Raw genomic sequence first — 17501 nt, 5'->3', positions numbered from 1 at the left:
TCCATAATTTCAAACAAGGGCATGAATGGGTCAAATACAACAATAGCTACAAAACATCCTTACTGAACATCTCCAAAATATGCATGGATCTCCCTGTAGCATCAAGTTTACATGGCAACAAAATAACAGCAGACGAGGACTTAGAGAAATCACGAAATCACTAAGTCCCTGAAATCAGAAACATTACGGGGCCTAGTTTGCATGCTTGTGCTAGTCACCACAGAGACCACAAAAATACAAGGCATACACCCTTGGAAAGATGGCATGGCATACAACAAAACACATGTAAAGCTCATGCCCATAAGATGCACATATTAAATGATATAAAAAAGACAAATCTCCAAGTTCTCTTAAGAACCAGCAGATAACAGCAACTAGCCCTCTTGCAACAGAGATTTTGGCATCAAGATGACCTCTAATGAACATGGTGCAATTGAATAAAATGTAGAGCATCACGAGACGAACAATTTGACATATTACACGCGTGAAACGGAGCTACATGCAACGAGTTATGCACTGACGAACAGGGGTACATATTGAGAAAAATCACAGACTTGGGGAAAATTTAGAGGGGTCGAGGGGAAAAGTCAACGCGCCAGTTATCAGATCCGATCGAGGAGAGAGCTCGGGCTCGGCTCGCCGGCCGGAGGAGGAGGCGCGGGGACGCCGGCAGGGCGGTGGAGGGAGAGGCGAGGAGGAGGCGGCGGCCTCGGGGCCGGCGACGAGGTCCAGGCCGGGCGGCGGCGGAGACAGGACGGCAGGCGGCCGCGGCGGGGCGGCGCCGGCCGGCGGCGGCGCGGGTGGCAGGCGCGCGGGCCGGGAGGAGCGGCGGCGGCTGGGCTCGCCGGGCCGACGGCGGTGGGGGGCCGAAGACGCTGACGTGGCGGCGCCCGATTGGACGGTGGGCGGCGGTGGACGCGTCCGTCTCCGCCCGGACGTGTCCGGCGGCGGAGAGGGACGAGGGTTAGGGTTTGGACTGTGTTTCGTTTTCGGGAGGGCTCACATATAAATAGGTAGAGGGAGCTAGGAGGCTCCAAATGAGGTGCGGTTTTCGCCCACACGATCGTGATCGAACGACCTACAGCATGGAAGAGAGTTTGTTAGGTTTTGGGCTAGTTTTGAGGGGTTTTTTTTGCTGCACACACAAATGAACTTTGCGGATGCCCGGTTGACCGTTGGAGTACCAAACGACCTCCAAATGGAACGTAACTTGACGGGTGGTCTCCGGGTGGTATATTATGGCCACTTGACAAGCCTCGGTCCATTCCGAGAATGTTTGACACCCGCTCATGAAAGAAAACAAGAGGGGTGCGCCGGAGGAGATAGGAGCGCCGGATTGCAAAACGGACAACGGGGATAATGCTCGGATGCATGAAACGAACACGTATGCAAATGCAATGCACATGATGACATGATATGAAATGCATGACATGAACAAAGTGCAAAAACGAAAAACAAAACCCGACCACGAAGGGAATATCACATCACATAGCCGAAAATGGCAAGAGTCGGAGTTACAAATATGGAAAGTTACATGCGGGGTGTTATAACACTCCACCACTACGAGAGGATCTCGTCCCGAGATCTAGGACTGAAAGAACTCCGGATATTCGGAACGGAGATGGTCCTCGCGTTCCCAGGTGGCTTCCCGGTCGGAATGGTGCGACCACTTCACTTTCAGGATTTGATTGACTTGTTGCGAGTCTTGTGCTCAGTTTCTTCAAGAATGGCAACGGGGTGCTCATGATAAGACAAATCTTCTTGGAGGTCAATCTCTTCGAAGTTGATAGTGCGCTCAGGCGTCTTGAAGCACTTGCGGAGCTGTGACACGTGTAACACATCGTGCACGTTCGCGAAGTTGGAAGGAAGCTCAAGTTGATAGGCAAGGTCGCCTCTTTTACCAATGATCTTGAAAGGACCCACGTATCTAGGGGCAAGCTTCCCTTTGATACCGAAGCGACAAGTGCCTTTCATTGGAGAGACGCGGAGGTAGACATGGTTTCCGATCTCGAAAGGCACATCACGATGCTTACTATCATAGTAACTCTTCTGGCGCGATTGCGCGGCTTTGAGATTATCACGGATGACTTTACACATTTCTTCAGCTTCAGTGATTAAGTCATTGCCAAGAAGTTGGCGTTCACCAGTCTCTGACCAATTGAGAGGAGTACGACACTTTCTGCCATAGAGATCTCGAATGGGGCCTTGCCCGAACTCGCTTGGAAACTGTTGTTGTAGGAGAATTCAGCATATGGAAGACAATCTTCCCATTTCATGCCAAAGGAAATGACACAAGCCCTGAGCATATCTTCAAGAATTTGATTGACTCGCTCGACTTGGCCACTAGTTTGAGGATGGAAAGCTGTGCTAATGTTTGTGCCCATGGCCTTCTGGAAGGAATCCCAGAACTTAGAGGTGAAGATGCTTCCACGATCTGAAGAAATCAATTGTGGAATGCCGTGCAAGGAGACAATTCTGGAGGTGTATAGCTCTGCCAACTGAGCTGCTGTGATGGATTCTTTGATTGGAAGGAAATGAGCCACTTTAGAAAGCTTGTCGATGACAATGAAGATAGCATCATTTCCACGCTTGGACTTGGGAAAACCAGTCACAAAGTCCATTCTTTGATATAGCAAGTGATAGGTAGCGCGGCATGGCAATAGAGCGAACAACTAGCAAAGCAAAGATAGAAGTGATTTCGAGGGGTGGTCATCTTGCCTGCAAGGTTCTCAGAGTTTTCGAAAGCTTGATCCTCGTAAGCGTACTCAACAGGTTCCTCGTTCACGAACTCGTCTCCCGGCTCTACCCAAGACAAGAACAAAAACAAACGGAACCACAATCAACCACGAGAAATGCACAAGCAACATGATGCAAAACATGTATGATATGCGAGATATGATATGCGATGCATATGCGTGCTCCGGAAGGAAAATGATGAACAAGGCAGTAACTTGGCAAACCAAGCATGCCACTGGAAAGAAGAGATTATTTCGGTCGAAATCGATATAAAGATCACCGGAAACGGATGCACCGTTTGCAAATTGCGGGCAAAACAAGAATGACACGAATCTGCGATTAATAGCATGATAGCACTTAAAATGCAACAAGCAACAATGCTAGAGCACTCCAACATAGCAACAAATCATATGGCAGTAATCTACAAGAGATACTTGGCAAAAGATGAACACTGAGCTACGGCTAGTTCACAACATATCAAGCTCAAACAAGCATGGCAAAAGTGCAAAAGATAACAGGATCACAGACTTCGTGAAAAACTGGACATGGCAGAAAACAGCATCAGGTAGCAATGTTCAGAGCACGAAATCAACATGCTAAAGGAAATTAACATAGCAAAACAAGGCATGTAAGTATTCTACTAAATACATATGACAAGAGTCCCTTACTGACTATAAGCCAAAAAGGACCAGAAGATATGATGGCAAGCATGTAAACATAGCAAGTTCCGTTATCAGGTTTTAGACTTAGCAGAAAACAGAGCATGGCAGAAACAATAATATGAGGACATGTTGGTGAGCTTGATGCACTCACCACAAGGCAATGCATGACAAAACTAGAATACCTACAGCAAGATGGCATGTTTATGAAGCTAACCATGGCAAGAACAAAAGCATAGCATGTATGGATCAACTACAATGAGCTTGGCAAAATTGCAAATCATGTTAAGAATCTGCCAGAAATATTTTATAGCAAAAGTAGAGCAAGATTTAGTCATGCTATGGCACTCCATAATTTCAAACAAGGGCATGAATGGGTCAAATACAACAATAGCTACAAAACATCCTTACTGAACATCTCCAAAATATGCATGGATCTCCCTGTAGCATCAAGTTTACATGGCAACAAAATAACAGCAGACGAGGACTTAGAGAAATCACCAAGTCCCTGAAATCAGAAACATTACGGGGCCTAGTTTGCATGCTTGTGCTAGTCACCACAGAGACCACAAAAATACATGGCATACACCCTTGGAAAGATGGCATGGCATACAACAAAACACATGTAGAGCTCATGCCCATAGGATGCACAGATTAAATGATACAAAAAAGACAAATCTCCAAGTTCTGTTAAGAACCAGCAGATAACAGCAACTAGCCCTCTTGCAAAAGAGATTTGGGCATCAAGATGACCTCTAATGAACATGGTGCAATTGAATAAAATGTAGAGCATCACGAGACGAACAATTTGACATATTACACGCGCGAAACGGAGCTACATGCAACGAGTTATGCACTGACGAACAGGGTACATATTGAGAAAAATCACAGACTTAGGGAAAATTTAGAGGGGTCGAGGGGAAAAGTAACGCGCGAGTTACCAGATCCGATCGAGGAGAGAGCTCGGGCTCGGCTCGCCGGCCGGAGGAGGAGGTGCGGGGACGCCGGCGGGGCGGCGGAGGGAGAGGCGAGGAGGAGGCGGCGGCCTCGGGCCGGCGACGGCGATGGCCGGCGGCGAGGTCCAGGCCGGGCGGCGGCGGAGACAGGACGGCAGGCGGCCGCGGCGGGGCGGCGCCGGCCGGCGGCGGCGCGGTTGGCAGGCGCGCGGGCCGGGAGGAGCGGCGGCGGCTGGGCTCGCGGGCCCTCCTCGGGCTCGCCGGGCCGGCGGCGGTGGGGGGCCGAAGACGCTGACGTGGCGGCGCCCGATTGGACTGTGGGCGGCGGTGGACGCGTCCGGCTCCGCCCGGACGTGTCCGGCGGCGGAGAGGGACGAGGGTTAGGGTTTGGACTGTGTTTCGTTTCCGGGAGGGCTCACATATAAATAGGTAGAGGGAGCTAGGAGGCTCCAAATGAGGTGCGGTTTTCGCCCACACGATCGTGATCGAACGACCTACAGCATGGAAGAGAGTTTGGTGGGTTTTGGGCTGGTTATGAGGGGTTTTTTTGCACACACAAATGAACTTTGCGGATGCCCGGTTGACCGTTGGAGTACCAAACGACCTCAAAATGGAACGAAACTTGACCGGTGGTCTCCGGGTGGTATATTAGGGCCACTTGACAAGCCTCGGTCCATTCTGAGAATGTTTGACACCCGCTCACGAAAGAAAACAAGAGGGGTGCGCCAGAGGAGATAGGAGGGCCGGATTGCAAAACGGACAATGGGGAAAATGCTCGGATGCATGAAACGAACACGTATGCAAATGCAATGCACATGATGACATGATATGAAATGCATGACATGAACAAAATGCAAAAAAGAAAAACAAAACCCGACCACGAAGGGAATATCACATCACATAGCCGAAAATGGCAAGAGTCGGAGTTACAAATATGGAAAGTTACATGCGGGGTGTTACAGGTTTATATCATATTGCTTGATTTTATCCCTCTACATCATGTCATCTTGCCTAATGCGTTACTCTGTTCTTATGAACTTAATACTCTAGATGCATGCTGGATAGCAATCGATGTGTGGAGTAATAGTAGTAGATGCAGAATCGTTACGGTCTACTTGTCGCGGACGTGATGCCTATATACATGATCATGCCTAGATATTCTCATAACTATGCGCTTTTCTCTCAATTGCTCGACAGTAATTTATTCACCCACCGTAGAATTTGCTATCTTGAGAGAAGCCACTAGTGAAACCTATGGCCCCCGGGTCTATCTTCCATCATATAAGTTTCCGATCTATTTTATTTTGCAATCTTTACTTTCCAATGTATATCATAAAAATACCAAAAATATTTATCTTATTATCTCTATTAGATCTCACTTTTGCAAGTGGCCGTGAAGGGATTGACAACCCCTTTATCACGTTGGTTGCAAGGTTCTTATTTGTTTGTGCAGGTACAAGGCGACTTGCGTGTAAGCTCCTACTCGATTGATACCTTGGTTCTCAAAAACTGAGGGAAATACTTACGCTACTCTGCTGCATCACCCTTTCCTCTTCAAGGGAAAACCAACGCATGCTCAAGAGCTAGCAAGAAGGATTTCTGGCGCTGTTGCCGGGGAGGCTTATGCCAAGTCAAGTCAAGATTTGATCTCCCAGCAACTAGCCATTTTTGGCGCCGTTGCCGGGGAGATCTACGCACAAGTCAAGACATACCAAGTACCTATCACAAACTCTTATCCCTCGCATTACATTATTTGCCATTTGCCTCTCGTTTTCCTCTCCCCCACTTCACCTTTGCCGTTTTATTCGCCCTCTTTTTCCGTTCGTCTCTTTTTGCTTGCTTCTTGTGTGCTTGTGTGTTGGATTGTTTGTCACGATGGCTCAAGACAATACTAAATTGTGTGACTTTTCCAATACAACAACAATGATTTTCTTAGCACTCCGATTGCTCCTATGACCAATGCTAAATCTTGTGAAATTAATGCTGCTTTGCTAAATCTTGTTATGAAAGATCAATTCTCTGGCCTTCCTAGTGAAGATGCCGCTACCCATCTAAACAACTTTGTTGATTTGTGTGATATGCAAAAGAAGAAAGACGTGGATAATGATATTGTTAAATTGAAGCTATTTTCGTTTTCGCTTAGAGATCGTGCTAAAACTTGGTTTTCGTCTTTGCCTAAAAATAGTATTGATTCATGGAATAAGTGCAAACATGCTTTCATCTCTAAGTACTTTCCTCCCTCTAAGATCATCTCTCTTAGAAACGATATTATGAATTTTAAGCAACTTGATCATGAACACGTTGCACAAGCTTGGGAGAGGATGAAATTAATGATATGTAATTTCCCTACACATGGTTTGAATTTATGGATGATTATACAAAAAATTTATGCTGGATTGAATTTTTCTTCTAGAAATCTTTTAGATTCGGCCGCGGGAGGCACTTTTATGGAAATCACTTTAGGAGAAGCTACTAAACTCCTAGATAATATTATGGTCAATTATTCTCAATGGCACACCGAAAGATCTGCTAGTAAAAAGGTTCACGCGATAGAAGAGATTAATGTCTTGAGTGGAAAGATGGATGAACTTACGAAGTTGTTTGCTAATAAGAGTGTTTCTTCTGATCCTAATGATATGCCTTTGTCTACTTTGATTGAGAATAATAATCAATCTATGGATGTGAATTTTGTTGGTAGAAACAATTTTGGTAACAACGCGTATAGAGGAAACTTTAATCCTAGGTCGTTTCCTAGTAATTCCTCTAATAATTATGGTAATTCCTACAACAACTCTTATGGAAATTTTAATAATATGCCCTATGATTTGAGACTAGTGTTAAAGAATTTATGATTTCGCAAAAGAATTTCAATGCTTTGCTTGAAGAAAAATTGCCTAAGATTGATGAGTTGGCTAGGAACGTGGATAGAATTTCTCTTGATGTTGATTCTTTGAAACTTAGATCTATTCCACCTAAGCATGATATCAATGAGTCTCTGAAAGCCATGAGAATTTCCATTGATGAGTGCAAAGGAAGAACCACTAGGATGCGTGCTAAAAAAGATTGCTTTATGAAAGCGTGTTATTCTAGTTTTCATGATAATAAGGATGAAGATCTAAAAGTGATTGATGTGTCTCCTATTAAATCTTTGTTTTGCAATATGAATCTTGATAATCGTGGGACTGGAGATGAGTTAACTTTAGTTAAAAGGCGTCCCAATGATTTGGAGTTTTTAGATCTTGATGCAAAAATTGGTAAAAGTGGGATTGAAGAGGTCAAAACTTTACATATCAAGGAACCCACTATTTTGGATTTCAAGAAATTTAATTATGATAATTGCTCTTTGATAGATTGTATTTCCTGGTTGCAATCCGTGTTAAATTCTCCTCATGCTTATAGTCAAAATAAAGCTTTTACCAAACATATCGTTGATGCTTTAACTCAATCTTATGAAGAAAAACTTGAACTAGAAGTTTCTATCCCTAGAAAACTTTATGATGAGTGGTAACCAACTATTAAAATTGAGATTAAGGATCACGAATGCTATGCTTTGTGTGATTTGGGTGCTAGTGTTTCCATGATTCCAAAAACTTTGTGTGATTTGGGTGCTAGGTTTCCATGAATTTGATGATTGTTCTTTAAATTTGCATCTTGCGGATTCCACCATTAAGAAACCTATGGGAGGGATTAATGATGTTCTTATTGTTGCAAATAGGAATCATGTGCATGTAGATTTTATTGTTCTTGATATAGATTGCAATCCTACATGTCCTATTATTCTTGGTAGACCTTTCCTTAGAACGATTGGTGCAATTATTGATATGAAAGAAGGAAATATTAGATTCCAATTGCCGTTAAGGAAAGGCATGGAACACTTTCCTAGAAATAAAATTAAATCACCTTAGGAATCTATTATGAGAGCCACTTATGGATTGCATACCAAAGATGATAATACCTAGATCTATTCTTGCCTTTATGCCTAGCTAGGGGCGTTAAACGATAGCGCTTGTTGGGAGGCAACCCAATTTTATTTTTGTTTCTGTTTAGTAATAAATAATTCATCTAGACCCTGGTTATATGTGGTTTTATGTTTTAATTAGTGTTTGTGCCAAGTAGAACCTTTGGGAAGACTTGGGTGAAGTCTTTATGATCTTGCTGTAAAAAACAGAAACTTTAGCGCTCACGAGATTAGCTGCCCTTTTGTACTGGAGAGTGCTTTTAGGTTGATTCTTTTTGCATATGATTAATAGAAAAATTCCTCACGTCAACCAATTTATTTCAGAATTTTTGGAGTTACATAAGTATACGTTTTATACAGATTACTACAGACTGTTCTGTTTTTGACAGATTCTGTTTTTCATGTGTTGTTTGCTTATTTTGATGAATCTATGGCTAGTATCGGGGGATATGAACCATAGAGAAGTTGGAATACAGTAGGTTTAACACCAATTTAAAACAATAATGAGGCTAGCCAACTCGCATCCACGGAGCTCCCCCGATCGGGGCTTTGTTGGCCGTCCGATCTGCCTTCTAGCGCGCCTGAGCCGTTGGATCTTCACAGCAGTCAAATTTGATTTTCACCTTGCAGTCATTTTCACTAGCCAATGACGGGTGGGCTCGTCTCGGTGTTCATTGGCTGGGTCAGCCATGCCCGCGTGCAGGAAATTTTTGGCCAATCCGCTCCTCGTGTTCCGCAGCCAATCCTATCCTCCCCTCAGTCCCGTACCAGTCGCCGCACAAACCCTAGCCCCCATTCCCCTCGATCCCCATAGTCTATCCGCCTCCTCCTCCCATCACCACGTCCTCCGCCATGGAGCCTCGCCGCCGTGTGCGTCTCCCTTCTCCACCATGCTGCCCTTCCACCTCGCCTCCCTTCTCTTCTTTGTCTATGCGGCCGTCGGTGGTGGCTGGTTCCAAATCGGGCGCGGATTAGCCGAGCCCGGTGGTGAGGTGAAGGAGCAGGGTGGGCGACCCGTCGCGATGGGATGGGGCTAGGGAAGAGGGAGGAGGCCGAAGGGTGAAGGAGCAGGCCGGCCCTCACGGTCACAGAGGCGCCGCCGCTGTCCAGGGTCATTCGCCGTCACCAGCCTCACTCGCCTCGTCTCCTATCTCTTCACCACTGCATCCATGTGAATTTTTGGAGAATGGTGCTCCGATTTGGTCCCCATGGTAGTATCTTCCCTGAGTCTTCCTTCTTTGATTTCTAACTTTATGCTTTGATCTGTTGTATTGACATAAATTGTGAGGTCTACTATTACACCATGGTATGTGTAGTGCTAATGGTTTCCTGCTGGGCAGCTGTAGGCCTGCAACATTTATGGAGGAGGATTGCAGGTGTCGATACAATGGATCAATTTCTGGCTTTGTAGTTGGAGCATAGCCTCGATTATGCATGATTTTGGGGTAAGTTCCTGGTGGTCCTATCTCAGATCAGTTCCTTTGCTTTCCTGCTAACCTTCTTTTCCTTCTTCATCAGGTTTTGCTCTCTCCCTGTGTGCTACACATTTCTGCTCTCCCCAGTAGGTACAGTTAGTATGAAATAGGAGTAATACATCCTGGACCTAGCTCTCCATTATTAGAATTTGGTTGCTACTTCTTGCTGATCAGTTACAAAGTATTAATTCAAGTAATTTGTTATGTACAATTTGTCAAAAGCAATTGGATGTTAAGCTGCTATGGGCAGCGGCGGTGCATCAAGGTGCAAGGCAGCAACGACATGGTCATAGTACGCTAAAGGATGAACTCCTACTTTTTCTGATGCTAGCTCCTTGCTGTAGGTGAGCTGCCACCTTCTACCCCATATGTTAGCATTGTGCTTTGCAAACTGAATATTTTAGCATATTGTTTCAACCAAACATGATGTGATATTTTAGACTAACTAAATAACCTCTAGAATTTTGATCCTGATTAGTATATAGACATTGTCCATTGGCCATATTTGTTACAGAAAAAGTGATGTGATATGCATATGCATTTGCAACTCCTGAGCTTTAAAAAAAGAGTTGATATGTGACCCTCCCTTTGCTACTGTAATATAGAACTAACGTCAAAAAACTCATGCTGGGTGCCAACTGATGTATATCATTGCTTACAGATATACCAGCCTGCTTACATCTCCCAAGATATCCTCTTGGTCAAGGCAATTGCACATGATGAAGCCACTCATTTTAGGTCAGTCCATGGCATATGTGTCTACTTCCTTTAGATGATTCTTCTATGCGACGGTTGAAAAATATAAGGTTTGCCGTGTGATATTGCTTTCTTTGGTGTAGTGGTATACCACACTTTGAGCAATAGGACCAAAAACAGGAAGATAAATTTTCACAATTCGATACTTCATATTTTCCAGAAGTACGGCCACCTTCTGCACAGTTCCCTTGCATTGGTGTTCTTATCAAATAAGTTTCTTTCCGTAGAATTTGTTCAGGTCTTGTCTCGCTCACACCTCAAAATGCGAGTTTGGGAGCGCGGTGCTGGCATAACTGATATCCCCCTTGATCTTTGTTAAATTCATAGGATATGCATTGTGCTTAAACATGAGTGCTCGCTTGCCAAACGTTGGCCCTCGGATGAATTCGACGCTTCAATCGAGCTGACGAGCCCCATGGTTGGTTTCTCGTCCTACCTTCAGATCCACTCTTGCTCATTCTCCTTCTGTCCCCATATTTGGTTTCTCCTTTAACTCCAAATCCACTCTTGCTCATTCTCCTCTTGACACATGTGTTGCATTGTCACCTCAGTTCTAGGCAGTGATTACTAGAAAGCATTATCACGTTTGAGTGCATTTTCATACTTTCTGAAGCATTTTAATTTTATGGATATGGGCATTCAGTTGAGAACTGAGAACAATTGTGTTGCACTTCTTCATATGATAATTTTATCAGTTATAGTTAGTTAGTTACAATTACTAGAAGTAGCAAAGGTCTGGGTTAGATTAGAGCTTGAGTTGGGAGCTATGCCTTTTTATATTCCAGATTACGCAAAGAGATTGCCATGTTTTTTTTTCTTTTTCGGTTTAGTATATTCCCTTATATGTCCAATTTGTTTTCCGCAAAACAAAATAAAAATGTTCATGTTGTAATGGATGGATATGAATTGATGCCATCGTCATGTCATGTAAATTAATTGCAGAGCAGATCTATATTTTTGTTGGCACTAAAAGTGAAAACGAATTTGGGACCAAAACTTTTCAAATAGCTCTGAATATAAATTGTGATCTTGTGCTGTCTGGGGTGGAGCTGCAGGGGGTGAGAGGCGGATAACAATACGAGAAGGAGCATGCCATCGAGGAGTGCAAGCAGCGGCACTCCTCCGCAATGGGGTATGGCTGCAGGGGAGGGGACGCGGCGAACGACAGAAAGAAGGAGCAGGTATTCGAGGACTACAAGCAGCAGGGTAAGATGTGTATATTTTCAAACGATCTTGACTGTTTTGCAACATGTATTGCATTTCCAGGGATGATCCTTTTGCTTATTTATTATTTGCTATGTTCTCTGAAGATTATTTTTGGCCCATACAGTTTCCAATGGATGTTTTGGTTCTGAGTGGCCGGAGATATTGTGGCTTGATGTCCCTAGAGCAGTCGGACCCTTCCAAGATAGGTGAGCCTGATTTCTTCTGAACTCTTGCACCACAATACGTGAAAAGGAATATGTCCGCCTATCAGCACCATTTCTTGAGGAGGATTGTTGTTTCCCCTTTATTTTGTCACACCTTTCATGTGATGGAGTTTTTCTAGGTAACTTTAGATACTAGGAATCAATGCACTTTTAGATAGTACATTAGCCCCGATGGTGCTATCATTAATATCTATTTTTGCGCTTTTCAAATTTTCTACTATGCTATTTATCATGTTCAGGGATTATGACTTTACACATGTAATGCTGATTTGAAAACTTCCCTTGATTTGTTCCTCAAATGTTATGAGAGAGTGTTGCGTATTAGGAAACCCCTTGGATAGTTAAGGTGTTGTGTCAGCTGACTAATATAAAGTTATATTTCCAGCAGAAGATATTTGGGATTGACGTTCTGATGAGAAAGTAGCATACGGATGGATGGACATGAACTATTCAGTGTGAGACTGTGATTCCCCCACAAGTCGGGATGAGACTCCGGACGAAAAATAAAAAAAGAGGCCATAAAAAAGAGAAAATGGCCCAAGGTAAAAAAAATGAGAGAAAAAGAGAGAAGGGACAATGTTACTATCCTTTTACCACACTTGTGCTTCAAAGTAGCACCATGATCTTCATGATAGAGAGTCTCCTATGTTGTCACTTTCATATACTAGTGGGAATTTTACATTATAGAACTTGGCTTGTATATTCCTGAAAGTGCGATATATCGACTAGAGGGGGGGATATGCAATTTTTATGAATTCTTCACTGAGGAATTTGCCGGTGAGGAAAGTCCTTAGTGAAGAACTACTAGCAGCGGAATAAGTACTCAAAAGTAAACATAACATAACACAAGCACGGTCATCATGATGAAATGAAGACAAGCACAGAGTACAGAAAGCGTAGTCACAGGATAACACAGGATGAAGACAAACAGACTGAAGAAATTGAACCAAGGAAATTGAGAAAGTCTTCAGTCAAAGTCTTCAAACACAGATATGAACAAGCACTCAACACAGTTCTGAGGAAATGAAAGAGTTGAGGAAATAGAACCAGTTGGCTTGGTGAAGACAATGATTTGGCAGACCACTTCCAACTGCTGTCTCAGTTATACATCTGGTTGGAGCGGCTAGGTATTTAAACCTGAGGACACACAGTCCCGGACACACAGTCCTCATCGTATTCTCCTTGAGCTAAGGTCACAAAGACCTCACCCAATCACTCGTGGTAAGTCTTCAGGTGACTTCCGCACCTTCACAAACTCGGTCACTCGGCGATCCACAATTCCTCTTGGATGCTCTAGACCATGACGCCTAACTGTCTGGAAGAAGCACAGTCTTCAAAGGTAACAAGTGCCGGATCCACACAGGATCAATCTCTTCAGTGATGCTCAATCACTTTGGGTTTGTAGGTGTTTGGGTTTGGGTTTTCCTCACTCGATGATTTTCGCTCAAAGTCCTTGGAGGATGGGATGCTCTCAAATGACTAGTGCCAGTTTCTCTCGGAGCAGCCAACCAGCTAGTGGTTGTAGGGGGCGGCTATTTATAGCCTAGGGAGTAGCCCAACATGATAAGACATAAATGCCCTTCAATGATATGACTGTTAGGTGGGTAGATATTTTGGGACAGCTGGCGCATAGCACGGCAACGGTCGGAAATTTGAGGCTCAAATTCCTCTGGGCTATCATGTTCCTCACTGTGTAGGCAATCCGCACTGGCGAATTCCTAACTCCTCAGTCAGAACAAATTCCCCAGCGACCAGAAGAACTTCGTCTCTGTCACTGAAGAAATTGACTGAGCAGTATGAGATTTCCAATGGCTTCACTCGAAAGGATTGGTAGGTGTAGGATTTTGAGTTGAGCATCACATGGAAATTTTTCCTTAGTATTTCCTCGACCCCCTTTAACAGTACGGTGTTTCCTATGACTCAAGAAAGAGAAAATGAAACTACGAAAACAAAAGTCTTCACGCTTCATGTTCCTCAAATGAATACCAAGTCTTCAAGGTCACACCAATTTCTTCACTTTCAAAGTCTTCAGAAATCCAAAGTCTTCAGTCGAAGAACTTCATTTTTAGGGGTCGACTTTCTCTGTAAATATCAAACTCCTCATAGACTTATAGACCTGTGTACACTCATAAACTCATTAGACTCTTAATCTATAAGTCTTCAATACACCAAAATCACTAAGGGGCACTAGATGAACTTACAATCTCCCCCTTTTTGGTGATTGATGACAATATAGGTTAAGTTTTCAACGGGGATAAACATACGAAGTGTAAATACTGATGTTGAGGAATTTGATTAGAATATATAGAAGAAGTCCCCCTGAAGATGCGCATAGTGAGGAATTTGCTTTTGAAGCAATGCACACTTGAAGAGTAGAATCATGGAGATCTCCCCCTATATCTTGTAATTCATACACGCATTTGACATATAATATGAAGAATTTGAAATGCATGATGAAATATGGTGACTGATGTAATGATGTGTGCATAAACATTAATGAGGAATAAGCATGCAGAAAATCACAGCAAAAGTATCAGGCCACCATAGAGTTTAAGTTTACAACTCGATCCAGCAAAGTCATCAGAAACACGAGAGTTGTAACTTAGCAAAAAAATGCCCATATAGGATAGACCCGCTTGAAGACTAACTCAAATTTCTCCCCCTTTGTCATCTAATGACCAAAAGGGTTGAAAATGAGGACTAACGCCCCTGAAGAATATCAAGTTGATGAAGGAGCACCAGCGTTGTTGGGGCCGGTTGTTGATGTAGGGCCTGCCGCAGTGTCGTCCAAGTCTTCATGCTCGTCAGTTTCGCGCGATGAAGAATATGAGCTGGCCACCAAGGAAGGAACCTTGACCTTCTTGTATTTCTTCGGTGGAGGTGCAGACCAGTCAAAATCTTCCTTGAGACCCATGTTCTTCAGATCTTCTTCACCATATACATGTGACAGAATAGCCCAGGTGCGACCGAAGACCTCATGGAGGTAGTAATGGTTTTTCTTCACTGCATTGTGTGTAGCAGTCATGTTGTGAAGAATTGAACCAAACTGACGCTTAACCCATTTATGGTTTCGATCCACCTTCTGGTGAAGACTTAGCAGAAGCTCACGGTCAGTCATCACACGAGGAGCAGTGGCTTGAGGATTTGGCTTGGAGGCATGGGCAGCAGAATCATGAGTGGCAGAGTCATCATTGGACGAATGCCTTCATCTATAACAGCTGGTGCCTTGCCCTTTTCATCAGCTGAGGAATAGGTCCGCTTGAGGACTTCAATCGGGGGCAAGTAGCTGAGGTGATTCTGAAAATCAGCCTTGTAGTTGAGTGAAGACGTTGTTCTGAGGAATCTCATGATCCAGGGAGCATAAGGCTTCAGCTCAAACGGAGAAAGTGCAACATTTTCCGGAGTCCTCATGAAGAAATCATGATAGTTGACGGGTATGCCATGAATGATGTTGAATACCAGATTCTTCATGATGCCAACAATTTCCTCATCAGATGAGTCGTGGCCTTTGATTGGACTCATAGTCTTCGTCAGAATGCGATAGACTGTGCTTGGTACATACTGCAATTCCTTCACGAGGAATTTTGTCCTGGAGGCTTGGCTAGGTTTCAATGGCTTCATTAGCACTTGCATATAGTGATCTGTAAGCTCAGGCTCTTGGTACATGCAACGAGCTCCTTCAGGTGGAGGACTGATGGGCAGGGCGTGAAGTAATTCAGAGGCTGGTGCTTTGTAGTGAGTGTTTTCAGTCATCCAGTCCAAAACCCAGGAGTTCACATCGTCAGCATCTCCTGTGATGTGCAATGTTGCGTAGAATTGAAGAATGAGTTCTTCATTCCAATCAACTATGTCTGTGCAAAAGTTGCGGAGGCCTGTGTCATGAAGCACACTGAGGACAGGTGTGAAGCATGGCAGTGATTCCATGTCCACGTGAGGAATATGCTCGTGGTCGAAGACTTTGTCCTTGTTGAAGAGCACTGAGGAATAGAAGTTGGCCTGGCTGGCGGTCCAGAAGCGCTTCCCTCTAAGACGAGCAGAATCATAGGGATTGTAGTCAGTGAAGAACACGTGCTCGCCAAAGAAATCATGAGCCTTGAATTTCTGCTTCTTTGAGAATGGATCCTTTGGCTTGGGCTGAGAAGTGTCGGTCAATTGCATTATCACCTCAGGAATCGCAATCTGAGGTTCTTCAGGCTGAGGAATTTCAGCTTCTTCTCCAGTGACAGCCTGGGTTTTCAATTCTTCATTTATATTTTCTTCAGCACTAGTGGCTGGAATTTCTTCATGGACAGACGGTGTGGCATGTGGTTCATCAGAGCCCATTTGAACTGTAGTTACTGGGGAATGAGGAATTTGTTGCAATGGTGTGAAGAGTGGAGATTTGGGGTGCTGACTTTCCCAAAATTCATAATTTAGCATGGGTGTGGTACAGCCAATGTCCACATCTTCATATTCCATTTCTTCGACGCCGGCCTCTTCAGCAGTAAACTGAGGCATAGGCGAGGAAACAACTGGAGTTGAAGGGATTGCATCCACTTCAATTTCTTCATCCAACTGCTCTGACGAAGCAGCAGAAGGATTTTCTTCATCAGATTCGCTAGGAATCACATATTCTTCATCATAAGGAACAAGGTCCTTTGATGGCATGGTTGAGATAGGAACAACATCAATGGGGTTTGCAAACGAGCTGGTCAGAGACTTCATCTTCTTCAGAGCTGAAGAATCTGATGCCTTCCTTTTCTTCACTGTTGCACGCTCTGCAGCCTTAGTCTTCTTCACATCTGAAGCAGATGGAAGGATCGGAGTTGGGGTAGGTGCAGGAGGAGCAGAGGAATTTGGTTGAGTTTCTTCAGGCACAACTGATGCAGTTGCCCTGACCTCTTCATTTTCTTCAGGCGCACCACTAGTGGATGCCCTGGAAATTTCATCAGCGGCTGGAATGCAGTCATCAGCCCTGGAACTCACATTTTCTTCAGCAGCCTGAATGTCATCAGTGGTGCTGGCATGTTCTTCAGTCGGGTGAGCAGATGCTTCAGCCTGAGGAATTTCTGGTTGCGATGGAGCTGCAACATTTGGAGTGAACTTTTCTGTCTACTTCACAAAACGGACTTTGGCTCCAAGCCAGTCAGCGCGGTATACATCAAATTCATCACTGAGTTTCTTGATCTCAGATTGAATGTTGACAAGTTCTTCAGTTGTCATAGAGACAACGCGTTTCTTTAGAAAACGCTCCTTCTTGTACTGCGCTTTCTTGAGCTGCCTGGCCTTCTCATATTTCCATTTTCTTCTTGGATGAAGGCAGTCAGCATATGACTTTGGCCAGGAGTCAACTTGAAATCATGCATAGGAGTGTTTGGGTCCTTGTGCCAGAGATCAATGTAGTCGAGGATCAACTTTGGATCCAAAAGCAGTGGCACATTTGTGCCCTCGGCTCTAGCAGCCCTGACTTGCCTATCTCTGATGATTTCGGCAAGTTCCTCATCATCAGCTTCGTCTTCATCAGACGGCACTTGGAAGGCGACCTGCTTCTT

General features: G+C 44.2%; 1 long non-coding RNA gene across 1 annotated transcript; it reads left to right on the top strand.

The window, feature by feature from the left end:
* Positions 1–8362: 8362 nt before the first annotated feature.
* On the top strand, positions 8363–12698 carry LOC109756612 (uncharacterized). Its single transcript, XR_012180968.1, has 5 exons — positions 8363–9754; positions 9828–9874; positions 10007–10128; positions 10446–10958; positions 11596–12698. It is a non-coding gene; the product is annotated as an uncharacterized lncRNA (long non-coding RNA).
* Positions 12699–17501: the final 4803 nt, after the last annotated feature.

This window comes from Aegilops tauschii, chromosome 3 (assembly GCF_002575655.3).
Source record: "Aegilops tauschii subsp. strangulata cultivar AL8/78 chromosome 3, Aet v6.0, whole genome shotgun sequence".
Classification (NCBI taxonomy): Eukaryota; Viridiplantae; Streptophyta; class Magnoliopsida; order Poales; family Poaceae; genus Aegilops; species Aegilops tauschii.
This window is presented reverse-complemented; position numbering and strand designations above follow the sequence as displayed.